Genomic DNA, 13,356 nt, shown 5'->3' with positions numbered 1-13,356 from the left:
CATTGCAAATCCATTGTAATTTTTAATTTATTTACATGTTTTCATTTCTATTTCTTTATTTATTTACATTCTTCATTATTAATTACTTAATTGTATGGAAGCACCATCAGTTCAGGAGTTACTGCTGCATATGTGTTCAGAAGCCTGCAGGGCTCACCAAGAGAGATGAGCAGACTCCCTTTCAGGGAGAATGGTCTTCAGAATTTCCAATAGCAGCAAAAAAGGAACTCACTGGAACATGTTTTGCTAAGCAGTGTACTTGGACTGCAACATGGCTAGATGAGGAAATCAATGTTTTGAAGAAATGTGTATTTCAGTGGTGCACAGCAGAGCAGCTCCTTCTAGCAAGAGCATGGAGAAGATTGGCAGTAACTGGTCACATCCTGTCCCCGTGTTAATTTAAGCTGTCTTGGATATCTATTAACCTCAAAACAGGTTGAAGTAGCAGAACTAATACTGTCAGACATGTCAGAAATTAGTTCAAGTAGGAAATACCTACATATCAATGAAGCATGAAGGCTCAAATTTTTGGTGTTCTTGTGAATTGTTGAAGAAGCCTTTGGTGTAATGGTACAATTGAAACCAATTTAGGATTTATAAGCAAAAAAAGAGCCATATGGTAAGACAATAATTGTATCTAGTTGCTTGTACAATATGAGTTTTGCTTTCTTTTTATGCTAAATTTGACTGAAGGTTTCAGGGAAAGAATTTGCTATCCCATTGCATCCATAATAGGACTGGATCTTTGATAAGTAATAGCTATGAACTAGACTCTACAGGGACTCAGATATACCTGTCCTGAGTTATTCCAAGTACAGCATTTATCAATAGGCTTGAAATTTCATATTGCTATGTTGTTCCTTTTTTGGTTGTTTGGCTTTTTTTTTTTTTCCTTGTCTTAGCCTTTTGGCCTCCTACCAAGTTTTGCAGACAATTATGGTCACATTGATAGATTTCATTAGCACTGCTTAATTGCCCTTTACTGCTCTCCCTCCAAAAAACAACAAAACCAAACCCAAAATCTCTTAAGATTGAAAGAAACCTCTTTTTTCATTAGTTTCAGGGACACCAGCAAAACCTTACATGCATCCCTTTAGGAAGTGAATGAATCAAAGCTTCATCAACTATATTCAGCTATTTATTTATCTTATTGTCGCAGGTATAATGGTTTTCAAATAAATTACTGCATGATTGTTCACTGTATTTAGTGCATTTCTGAGGTGTTTTGTAAAATATTTCTCTTTAACATTGCTCTACTAAGTCTTAATGACAATGCACAGCCCAAATCTAGTATTTACAAGGATGATACTTCCTGTTCCTGCAATTCACAAAAGCATTTTAATGAGAAAGATATGAAGAGAAGAAAATCTATAGCAGCTGCACTTTCTTAAGACATAATTAGAACAAGTGATACTCAGGTTTTTCCAGACAGCATAGGAAAAAAATGTTTTAGAGGAAATATTAAATGTCTTACATTGAAGTGTTCAAAAAGTTGAAGAAACAGGTTGATTCATACCAGAAATATTTTTAATCTTTTTATTCTTCATTCTAATAAATTGCTGTAATTTTTGACCTAATTTAGAACTTTCACTGGAATATGAGTTTTAAGTCTTGGAGTGCCAAATCTAATTTTTTTTCTTCCAGAAAATGAATTTTGGTATAGAAATTTATTCTAAACACAGAAATGACTTTCATTTTTTCAAGAATATCTATGCCAAATATAAAATGAGTTTCTGAAAAAAGACATAAAAAGGACTAAATTTTATCAATATTCAAAAACTCATCCAATAATCTAATAAACTGTGATGTTATTTATTATGTAAGAGAAGATAGACAAGAAGCTGTAGCCAAGAATCTAAAAATGCAAAATCTATTAAGTAGAAGCATCTTTCTTTATACTTTCTGTGAATATATCAGAAACACTGTTGTGTCATAAATAATAAATCCCTTTACGGAGTTTTCATTTGCTTTGAAATTATTTATAGCAAACCACACTGTTGAGTGGTGTGTTCTGTGGAATTTTTAAAATAAGTTTGAAAAGACTTGTTGGGATAAAGTGCACTAGTTCCTGATTATACAGAATATAATTCTTTCAGTCTTCCGTTTTTGTTTTTTTTTCTTTATTTTCTAGGAGGAAACAGTTAAGGCTATTGCCCAGAAACTTGACATTACTAATCCTATTTTTATGCATCAGAAATTCAGTGCATAAGTGTTATTTATTCTAATTCTGCTGTCAGAAATCTATTGGAAAGAAAAGTATGGATATTCCTTAAATATTCCTGAGGATTCTGCTCTCTTTCTGGATTTTTTTTTTAATAGCAAATTGATTCCTTCTGTCATTTTTCCTTTGTGCTTATCTGATTATCTGTGCATATCAAAGTCATGTTGATTACCGTATAGATTTCCTATGTATTTTGAATACAGAGCAAGGAGACATAAATGTGGTGTTTTATCAGAAAACAGTAATACAGTTATCTGCTACATTTTTCAAAGATAAACTGGGTACTGTTTTACAGGTACAAAAGGACTTTGTGATGAGAAATTAAATATGAACAAACAAAAGACCTGCAGGGATGTTCCCACAGTTTTGTTCATCTGAATGCTCTAATTCTGGAGTCAGATTCACTGGTGTTGTCTGTTTTCTAATGGAGTAAGGCACTGTGTGGTTAGAATGGTCTATCTGCAATGACCAGCTTTCAGAACTGGAGTTCTTTTGATTTGGGACTAGCTTGGTCTTCATGGTGTACATTTTTCTAATTCCTTGGTTATCAGACCACTTAATTATTTATAAATGGGAAAGTTACTGAAGTAGGAAAATACCTTAAAGGGTTTTGGACAGGTTTGGGGTTTTTTTTCCACTTTTCTTTATTCAGATAAAGACAGTTTTGTATACTGAATGCAGCACTGCCACTCTAGTGGTTTATAAAGTGCAAGGTGACTGTTTCCTTGCTAAATATATCCCTCTTCTTAAAAAGTACACACTCTTTCTGATAATCTGAGAGTCAGAAAACGGAAGATAAGAAGTATTCAAACAATTTATTTTGACACAGTTCAAATTTTTGAGGAGTTCCCTTATATAGTTGGTAGAAACCATGAAAGTAATTTAGAGCTGGAGGATCTACTGAGGTCTCTGTTACTACTTGAAATCAGTACAGAGTGATAAAGTGGTGGGAGACGAAATATATATATGGGGTATGTATATCTCTTCATTTCAATTATTCAGGAGTTTAGAGCATGCTACCTATAACATGCTCATCAAGTATGTATGAAAACCAAAGGGAATTTTCCACAGAGCTGGAATAATTCTCCTACAGCAAGATTGTCTAAATAATAATTAAAAAAAAAAGGAACAAAAGTCAAACTTTATTTTGTGTAATACTGCCATAATACAGCTTGTAGGCTTAAAAATGAGTGAATAATTAGTGCTGTCTTCTCAGGATATCAAGTAATATTTAGTGTATACCTAATTGAAATCCATCTAGAGAACAAAAGGATTTTGTTTTAGTAATTTTTCCCTTTTTTTTTTTTCTCTTTGTAAAAACTATGGATGGCTACACAGTAACTTAAAATTACAGCAATGATGATATTTGTTAGCAAAAAAAAAAAAAGCTTAGTTATACCTGGAAAGATGTCATAGAATAGTTTGGGTTGGAAAGAACCTTAAAGGTCATCTAGTTCCAACACCCCTGCCATGGGGGGCCTGCCCCCTGCCCCACCTTTCACTAGACAGGGGTGCTGAAAGTCCCATTAAACCTGGCTTTAAACACACTTCCAGGGATGGGACATCCACAGCTTCTCTGGGCAACCTGTTCCTCTGCCTCACCCCTCTCACAATAAAGAATGTGTTCCTAATATATTATCTTAACCTGCCCTCTTGAAGTTTGAATCCTTTCCTGCTTGTCCCGTCACCACATCCCCTTATAAATAGTCCCTCTCCAGTTTTCTTGCAGATCCCCTGTAGCTACTGAAAGGCTGGCATATTAAATACCTGAATTGTTCTCAGAGTGGTAAAAGTTTGCATTGGTTCCATGGGGTAGCCAGGTAGTGGGAAAAATACAGTGCATGTTGGCGGTAATTTTTAATTCCTTTTTTATGCAAAACATGTCATTACTTTTTAAAAATACTTTTCTCTAATTTTCTTTTTGTTTCACCTTTGTCACCGAAGTCATGAATGTTACCATTCTTGCTGTTTTATGCCTGAAGTCTTATAAGTGTTGCAGTGGGGTATTCTGCTCCTTGCATTTATTGCTATTGTCTGCTATTATAAATCAGGTTTCAAATTTGTTAATTTATTTCTCATCCTTATGACCTTCTTTTTTTTTTTTTTCTGTGCAATGGAAAAAGAATTGCAGTGGAGGGGAGAGAAAATTAAATAGTGTTGTCTTTTCCTTTTATGTGAGCCAAAGACTCTAGCAGAGTAGGATAAAATTCCACCATAGTAGCTGCTGCACAATGGAAACCACAGCCATGAAATAGCTTTCAAGTCTGTCCCTGACATCCTGCATTTGAAGGGATCCAGTCATGTTTCATAACTGGAAAAATGCTTATTTATATGAAGTTCACTTTCTATTTTGATGCTGATTGTTTCTGAAGATTTATCTTAGCAGCTTACATCCACTTTCCAGGCTTCAGTAGCTACTGTGCTGTACAGGAATCTCAGAAATACAGGAAGTGTTTGCATCAGAATAGGAACAGGGAGAAAGTATTTGTTTCATGTAGTACTGGAAAAATAACATACCTAACATGGTTAAATTAAAAAAATGTGTTGGTCTTTGGCAGAGATTCAGATAAAATTAGCATGGACTTCAGCAGGGTGAATTTATGGTTAATATGGGAGTCCAACAAACATTTCTGTAGTGGCACTGATCAGTGAGGCTAATTTTGCATGAACAAGTCTTAATTAAACCTCAAGAGCTATTTATACCTGCAGTCAAATTTTCTTTATTGGCATGGCTGAGGTAGGGTAAATAGTATTGGGGTGAGGGCAGAAATTTTGATCAAGCAACTTCTTGTTAATCTAGAATAGAGCTTTAAAAATACATTTAATTTCATAAAAGGAGGTGGGGGAGGTGGAGGTTAGTGTGCAGTGGAATACTTAATATCTGTTCCTGAGAAATGCTCTTGGATGTTCAAATGAATTTGAGTTAATTTTGAGCACTTGAAAATTTGTAATTGGACATTAATACTAATGGGCTTATTTGAGGAAGTACAATAAGGTAGCAAAACACGTAGGAAACTCTATGTATGCACACACATGGAGATGCTCACAATCCCACTGACTCTTGGCAAACCTGTTTTCCACACCTGGCCCCATGGGTTATGAATGTGAACTATGCTGACTTTAATACCTTGTGTTGTCTTTTGATTTTTCAGAACTTGATTCCTGTTATGGAATTTCTTGTATAGCACAAGATAGAAAAATACTTGGGGTCTGGCTGTGTGCAAGACCCCCTACACAGCTTTTTGGCTCTCCTGAACTTTGAATCTCAGTTTAAGTGAGTGGAGATAAACATGGTGAATCTCTTACTTCCTTACTCCCTCCTAACTTCCAGTGCATTATCCAACTCAGATGAGCAAGTGAAAACAGTGCACTGGGTTGTTAAACTAATTTGCTCTCTCTCTGGCCAGTTCATTTAGGAGACTTCTCAAAACAGAGAGCTCTCAAAGTAAGCCATCAGCAAGTTTGCATAAGGTCATAAACAATGTTTGCTCATTAGGAAAATTCAGTGCAAATGTTTTCATCTGCCAACAGTGTAAAGCTGCATCCAAAAGGAGACTATAACTTTTAAAAGTGAGAACTGAAATTAACTGTGACATTTCAAAGATTAGCCCTCAAGCTAATAAGCAGTTGATGATTTAATAGTTATAGTAAGTGTCAAAGAAAAAAAGGTTTTAGTCTGAAGTTGTGGAACACTTGCTGCGGCATCTGTCGTTTTAATAGTTGGATATTTGATGAAAATAAATGAACAACATACATTTACGGAAAAGCTAGTGAAATATTTTGTGGCTACCATCTCTTAGCTTCCTCTGCTTTGTATTTATTTTTTTCTGTATCTAGACAGTGTTCAACATAATGCTTAATATGCCCTAGAAGCTGCTTTGTTGCTATTTTATGTACAAGGTGCGGAAGTCTCTACAAATAATAAAGAAAAAAAGTCAAGGAAAGGTGATTGCACTGTATAAGTGGTGGTGCAGGTTTGTACTTCACAGGGTAGCTCTTCTTCAAGCTTCTGAAGAAAGCAAGCACATTTCAGTAGTTCCACCTTTCTTTTTTTTTCTGAAGTGTGATTTTTTTTATATCTACCTATTTCTAATCCACCTTTGATTTATATTTTGGGATTTTTGTTTCTTTTGCTCTATTTTTTTTTTTTGATGGGGGTCTATATTACTTGAATTTGAAAGATGAAAGACTAAAGAAAAAAAATTAAATTTGCGAAATTTGGAATCTCTGTTCTGCTCCAGATCAGCAGTTAAGCTGCAAGAGGGTATCAGTGGTTTTCAAAGAAAGTTTTCAAGACAGTTTCTTCCTCTGCCAGTTGGGTTTGTCTGAGGTTCGTGCACAGGGCTGTTTGAAAATACGATACTGAAAGAGTGTTCAGCATATACATATTGGACAAGCAATATGGAACTAAAGGTTCTTGTGTCTGTTGCATAATTTTTTTTGTTTTTCCTGATGATTAGATGGCCTTTTGTGTTCTACTTAGTCAGAAGTACTAGATAGGTAAGCTGTTCCTTTTCCACCCCTTCAGCATTCAGTAGAAGAAGTAGGAGAAATGTTATGTACATTTCTTTCCCTGCGGTAAAGCCCTGTGCCCTGCTTCACCAAGGTGATTTTGGTTTTTTTCCAAGAGATAGGAAATATTGTTTGTGTGCCTGTTTAAAAAGAGTGGTAGAATAAAGTCCTACAGACACTTATGGAGAAGTGACCTGCTTGTAACAATCATACCAATGAAATACCATCTCTTAAAACTTATAGAAAACCTGGAGTAGCCCCACCCACCTGTACTGTGACTTCGACAAATGTCAGTATCTTATGATCAAAGGCAGATAACACATCAGTGTGGATCTCTGGTGATTATCCCATATCAGCAAGAGATTATACACATCTCTCTTCGTCATACACAAGACCGTAGGAAAGACTTAAGGATTTGCAATATATGCTACAAAGAACTGTTTTGACAGTCTTTCCTGCAATTATCCAAAATGGAAAGTGTGGTGCAACATATGTGATGCTGACAATGTTCCCAATTTCTAATTTGAAATTTCACCATTTCTATCACTGAAACTGCAAGTGCAACCTCCCAAAGAAGGATTAGAACATTACTGTAAAGGGAAGTACAGAAGGAAAGTGAAACATGATGGAGAAGGAAAAGTCTGAGGTGCTTTAATCACCCTGCAACCTGATGTGGTTCTTGGTAGCTGTGGTACCACAGTCAGTACAGTAGCCTAGCAAACAACTGCTTTGCTAGGGTTATGTATCATAACTTGAGTGCTATGATTACATAGTGCAGGTTAAAATTATTCCAAGTCCCTTTCAAGTAATGTTGCCTGAAAAGGAGAACTGCTTCTTCCCAAGTGAGGGAACAGATGAAGTGTCAGCAGAGTCTGGGTTCTGGGTGGAGAGGCCCTGGGAGAGGAATTATATCCATAGCTGTGTCCCTAACCCACATACACCTTTTTTTTAAGAATGAGTCTAGAAAGGAAGACTGCAGGAAAAGGTGCATTTAGGAGAATGTAATATGAAGGAAAAAGATTTCCTGGAAGGGTTTCATCTAATCTGCATCACTGAGCAGTTCTGAGTTTCCAGTCTTCAATCTCCCTTGTTCTATTTCTGATTTGTTTAGTACTGCTTAGAGTTTAATGATCATTTTCTCACCTGACCATGCTTTTCTTGAAACTGCTTTAGCTGTCCTTGTTGAAGAGCATATCACTAACAGATTACGATCATTCCATAGAAAGATGTTGAGATGTAGATGTGTTTAGTAGATGGGCGATATAAGTGTTTAGTAGGCGGAGCTTGACGGTCCTGAAGAGTCGGCTAGGCTCCTTTATGGCTACTTGGCAGATGCTGTGTGACTCAAGTGCAGGCTAGTACAGGCTCAGCGGAACCATACTTCCAAGTGCATATTTGCAGATGATGCAATGAAGCATAGGCAAAAATCTATGAAATACGGACATTCCAGAGTAAGTGTTTTTCAGTGGTACAGTTATTCCTGCATTTGGTGTCCCTCTAAGAGAAGGAAAAAATTTGTGTGGCAAATTTAGAGATGCTACTGTTTCTGTCTGTTGTGTCTCCATTTGAAATTACAAGCAAAGTGGTCTTGCGTGGATATTTCCAAGCCCTCAGCTGCCCAGTTTCTTGGGGATGAAATTCACCAGAGTACAGCCTTCTGGTGCAGCATACTGTCTTGGTAGGTACAGTGGTTAGAACAGCAAGATTAGTTATCCTGCATCAACCTCAATCTGCAAACTCTTTCCTCAGACCCTACTTCTGATTTATCTCCCTCCCCTCCTAGACGAGAGCTACTACGGAAGTGCCTGATTTAGCTTAAAGTTTGAGATGTGAATGCCTTTCTGTCATGATTCTAAAGTTAAAAACCACTATTATTTTAGAGAAAACATATTTTAGAAATAGTATAAAACTGAAGTCCTGAGTGCTTGAGGGAATTACAGTTCTTGTTTTATTTTCCATGGGAACAGATGTTAGCCCTGCTGCCTTGGGAATGTTCCAGCTCTAGTAATTCTGTTCTGCGTACCTAAAACTCTCATTGAGATTTCAAATGGATGAGGAAGTTATTATTTACTAGGTTTACACCAGGACTTCTTTGGGGCAAAAAGTGCCATAAAGATGCAAAACTTTAGTACTGTTGTTCTCACTTCTCTTAGTAGACATTGCATTTTATTATTATTTCACTGTATAGGCAAAGTATAGAAGATTTTACTAGTTTGATCCTGTTCTTGTTTGAATCAGTGGAAAAGATCTTCTAACTTCATTGTGAGAAGGAAGCAGTCCTTACCTAGCAAAGTGCTTTAATAAATAATTTGCAAATACAACTCAAATTAATATCCTAAAATCCTTTTTACTCACAGAAAATTTATAAGAGACTTCTTTTGAAATGCTTTCTAGAGTTAATGAATATATTTTAAGAGTGCTGATCAGGTGTAGTGCTCTAAGTTAGTAGTGATTGATTAGTCTCAAGAGCTCATTCAAGCGCATTTAGAGATTGTGTCTAGATAGTATACTACGTGGAATTACATGACTCAGATGTCAAATAACTGTGAGCAATTAAAATAATGTGGTGGAGTATAGCAATTTAGAAGTAATGTCTAGTGATGATTATAAAAGCCTGCAACTTTTAATGCAGATTATGTAAATCACAGAAATGCTGAATATTTTAGTGATCAGTTGTGCTCATTATGTATATTCTTTTGGCACAACAGTGTAATTCTTAACTGTGTATCAGTTCGCTGGGAATACGAAACATGGAAAAAAGATGAACGAGAAATCTCGAAGTATACAGACAATATTATGGAGGTTGAAGCAATAGGAAGACTATTCATAAGCCCATATGTTGAAATCTTAAGAATATGTCTTCTACCATTTTTTGAAGGGTTGTCATCATACTACTCTAATACTTCTCAACATCTGATTTTCTTGAGAGTTTAGAGAATAAGTAAAGCACACAAATAATAAATATCTTTCTAAATATGCTTAGATCTGAAAGCAGGTTCATTTAGTAAATAAATTATGAAGTATAAAATTAGTTCTAACATGCTTATTTTTATCCTTTACAGCACTGATTTGGATACTCTAAGAGAAGGAAAAAATAAATACATTTTTATGATAATGTTTGTACCACATTCACAAATATCCGTTGATTTTGGTTAAATATACTTCTTTCTATTGCTGAATAGTTGCATGGCAAATTTTAATTTATGTTCTGCTTTCATCTAGGTTACCCCATCAGTGGACAAGTTTAAAAAGCTTTTGAAAGGAGTCTTTTTTGTTTGCAGTGAAAGTGACCCAGATTGATGTTACAAGAATTAGAATTTAGCCTGGTGAGAATTTTTGTGTGCACCTAAAAGCAAAATTTTCCCTTGGGGAATATTTTGCAATGTGACATTTTTACTTTTTGGCCAGCAAAAACCCTTAACTTTCAGAACTGTATTTTAATTCTCTGTTCACACTGCAGTACTTCTGAGATTTTAGCTTCACCAATTAACATACTCTCCGCTGTTGTTAATCTTTATGACAGCTCTAGGCAAAAATATTCCTTAACTTGAATGTAGCATTTTGCTGAGTGTGAATCCACCTGCAATGTTAAGAGTGGCATTATTAGCTGACTTAGCCTGGAAACGCTCTGGGCTTGTCAGGTCTGATGTTCAATGGATTATATTTTCATACATCACTGCTCCTCTTTTCTGGCAGTCATGATTTCTATGATGAACTAGTTTTCTTCCTTGGAGAGGTGCTCCAGTTGCAAATAGGATTCTTGGAGCCTGCGAGCATTTTAGTGAAACACAAGAAAATTTAAGTATTATAATGGCATTTAATGTGGAAAAATGCACAGTATATTTTCAAATAGTTTTTTAGTATTTTTGGAGTCAGCTTTTAGAACTTCTGTATTTGTTACCTTCTACTCTTCTCCCCACCATCTTCTCATAGGAGGTTGTTACCTCAGCTGCTGGTGGTGATGAGAATTGGTTTTGCATTATCTAGCCCCTGCTAGAGCAGTGTAAAGATAGTTCTTTTTTTAAGATTTAATAAAACATGAAAGATCTTGCACTCAGTAGAGGATATGGTGTGGTAGGACTTCCCCCTTGGAGTTCTTCACATGAAGAAACTTGTGAGAAGTGATGAAGCAGAAAGTGCAGCAAGGCCCTTGGTGGAGCCCCTTCAGTACAGGACAACATGTTCCATTTGTGCTGTGTCCCAGCTTCAGATCTGCCATGACAAAGCAGGCAGAATCCAAAGGCAGCACTTTGCAAATTAAAGGAGTTTGCCTTGGTTTGGTTTTAATTTTTTTTTTATTTTTCACCCCAAATCACCTAATGTGAACTATTTGTAAGTATCTATCTTACTATTTGTAAAATCTATAAATTTTAGCAAAACAATCCTAGGAGTCTGACTTCTGCACTATCACCCACTTTATATGTGGTCTGTAGTGACAGCTGAGGTTGTTGGTTGTGACTAAGAGAAGCAAAGCTGTACGTAGCTCTCTCACTCATGCGTGATCAAGCCTTTTTGTCTGAAGGACCCTTCACTCTGAGTATAACCTGCATAGTTTCTGTATCATACCACTCATTTAGTGTCAGTAGGTGTCATAACAAGTAATTAGATGAAAAAACCTAGCTCTAACCAAAAAAAGGAAATTTGAATCAAAAGAGAGAACTTAATATCATAGAATGTGTAAATAAAGCTGTCCAGGGCTGACATTTCCTCACTCTACAGTGATGACACATAAAATTCTGCGTATCACTGTAATGCTGACAAACTGAAGAATTTTCCAGAGTAAATCAACACAAATCAAGAGATTATAGAGAATAATTTGAGGGAAGAGTGGTCCATAATAGTGTATTTCAAAATCAGCAAAACCTACAGTGGTTTTCCATCTATGATGGACTGAGAGATCGTTTTTTGTCTGCTTAGATTAACTATATAGGAGCCAAGACTTTAATTGGAAATCTTTGAAAAATAAAGATAATTATTTTATTCCATGTAAATTCTACACCTTTTCTACCTTGTGAATTGTGCACCAAAAACTTCTGGCAAAATTCTTCTGGCTGTGCAATTCCAATTCTGTCTCATTCATTCTGACTGCTGAATTAGACAGTGGTTCAGTTGTGTTTGATCATGTAATTAGGATTATGTTGTGAATAAGCAGTCATCATTGTGAGTGCTGCAAAATATACAGAGCTAAAAGCCACAGCTAGAGACTGCAAAGAATATTGTCCCAGGAGTGAGAAACAGCAGCAGAGCCTGGCAGTTTCCCCTCCCTCCTTCAGCCATCCTCAGTGAAGGACAGGGAGTCCTGCTCCATGCAGTGGAGGAAATAGCTTGTTGATTTGTTTGTGAAGTCTCAAGAACTGAAGGTCTTCCCTCGGCTGGCTTTCTTGTCCTTTGTGCCAGTGCCTGACTTGCCTTCTGATGTGTGGTGGTGGTGTTGCACCTGCCTGGTGACTGTGGGGCTACAGCTTCAGCATGTTTGTGTTTGGTTGAAATGTTCTTCAGGAGTTACAAAGGGGAAGGGAAGTTTCAGTGGCCAGAAGTGCATGTCTCAGGTGAATGTGAATTTTGTGAGACAGAGGTAAACTTCTGTAGCCCAGAGGTTCTTGTTCTGCTGAACTCAGATGTTTGCTGCAGACCAGAGAAGCATGTGAGCGTCTCCAAAGGAGGCTGCAATGATAATAGTGTTTTCTAATTGGAAGTGTTGGACTTTCTTAACATTGAGTTTTCTAAGATCACATTCACATCTCATAAATTTTGTTATTAGTGCTTCTGTTATGAATGACACTGAAGCTTGGCACTTGAGACCAAAAATATCTAATTTGTCAGTTAATTTCCCTTTTTTTTTTTTTAAATTAAAATCTTTTCTCAGTGTCAGGCTACACAATTTCTTCTCCATTATGACAGTTTCACTGATATAGAAGCAAAGCAAAAATATAAGAAAAGCAATTATGACACCACAAAATTCGATCGGGGATTAAAGAAATAAATTGCCTGAGGTAAGAACACATAGATCACTTAAACTGCATCTAGGAATAAATCCATCAAGCTACACATACATCTGAATAATAATTGTTTGCTGGTCCCTTTAGATGAACGCAAAACAAACCAACACAGCATTAATACTGGATAACATACTGATTGTTGTGAGTAGACCTCAGCAGCATCACAAATGTGTTGTAAGGACCTTTCCATTGTAAACTCTGGAGATGTTAACTGATTTTGTGTGATATTAAAGTTACTTTTTTTAATATAGCACTGTGGAAATTTGGATCTCTTTGCATCTAGGTGATATTTTCTGTTATTTTCCATGTTGAAAATGCAGGTTATTTTATAGAAGCTTAAAAGCCACAATTAGTATTCTAGAAAAGATTCAGTGTTCAGTTTTCTGCCTAATATTTCAGACCTGTGCAAGTTAGTGTCACGTTTTCCCTCTTGCAGAAAGTAAGGGGAAAGTTTATGGGAAGAAAGACATACATTAATGGGTATTACCTAACAGTGTAGAGCAATGCTCTTTCTTTCTGCTTTGTCTATTTTCCATAACACAGGTGTTAACTCCCAAGGGACCCAGCAGGGCCATTTCCCCAGTTTGAGTCAACACTTAGCCTGTGAGGGAGGGGAGGGAACCT

The 13,356-nt window shown here is 36.3% G+C and overlaps 1 protein-coding gene across 2 annotated transcripts in view; it reads left to right on the top strand.

The window, feature by feature from the left end:
• The window catches only part of GABBR2 (gamma-aminobutyric acid type B receptor subunit 2), a 467,784-nt gene that overhangs the window by 232,660 nt on the left and 221,768 nt on the right, over positions 1-13,356 (top strand). The window lies entirely within an intron of this gene.

Source organism: Myiozetetes cayanensis, unplaced genomic scaffold, assembly GCF_022539395.1.
Source record: "Myiozetetes cayanensis isolate MyiCay16 unplaced genomic scaffold, myiCay2020 scf1, whole genome shotgun sequence".
Classification (NCBI taxonomy): Eukaryota; Metazoa; Chordata; class Aves; order Passeriformes; family Tyrannidae; genus Myiozetetes; species Myiozetetes cayanensis.
The sequence above is the reverse complement of the archived record's forward strand: the minus strand, read 5'-3'. Positions and strand labels throughout refer to the sequence as shown.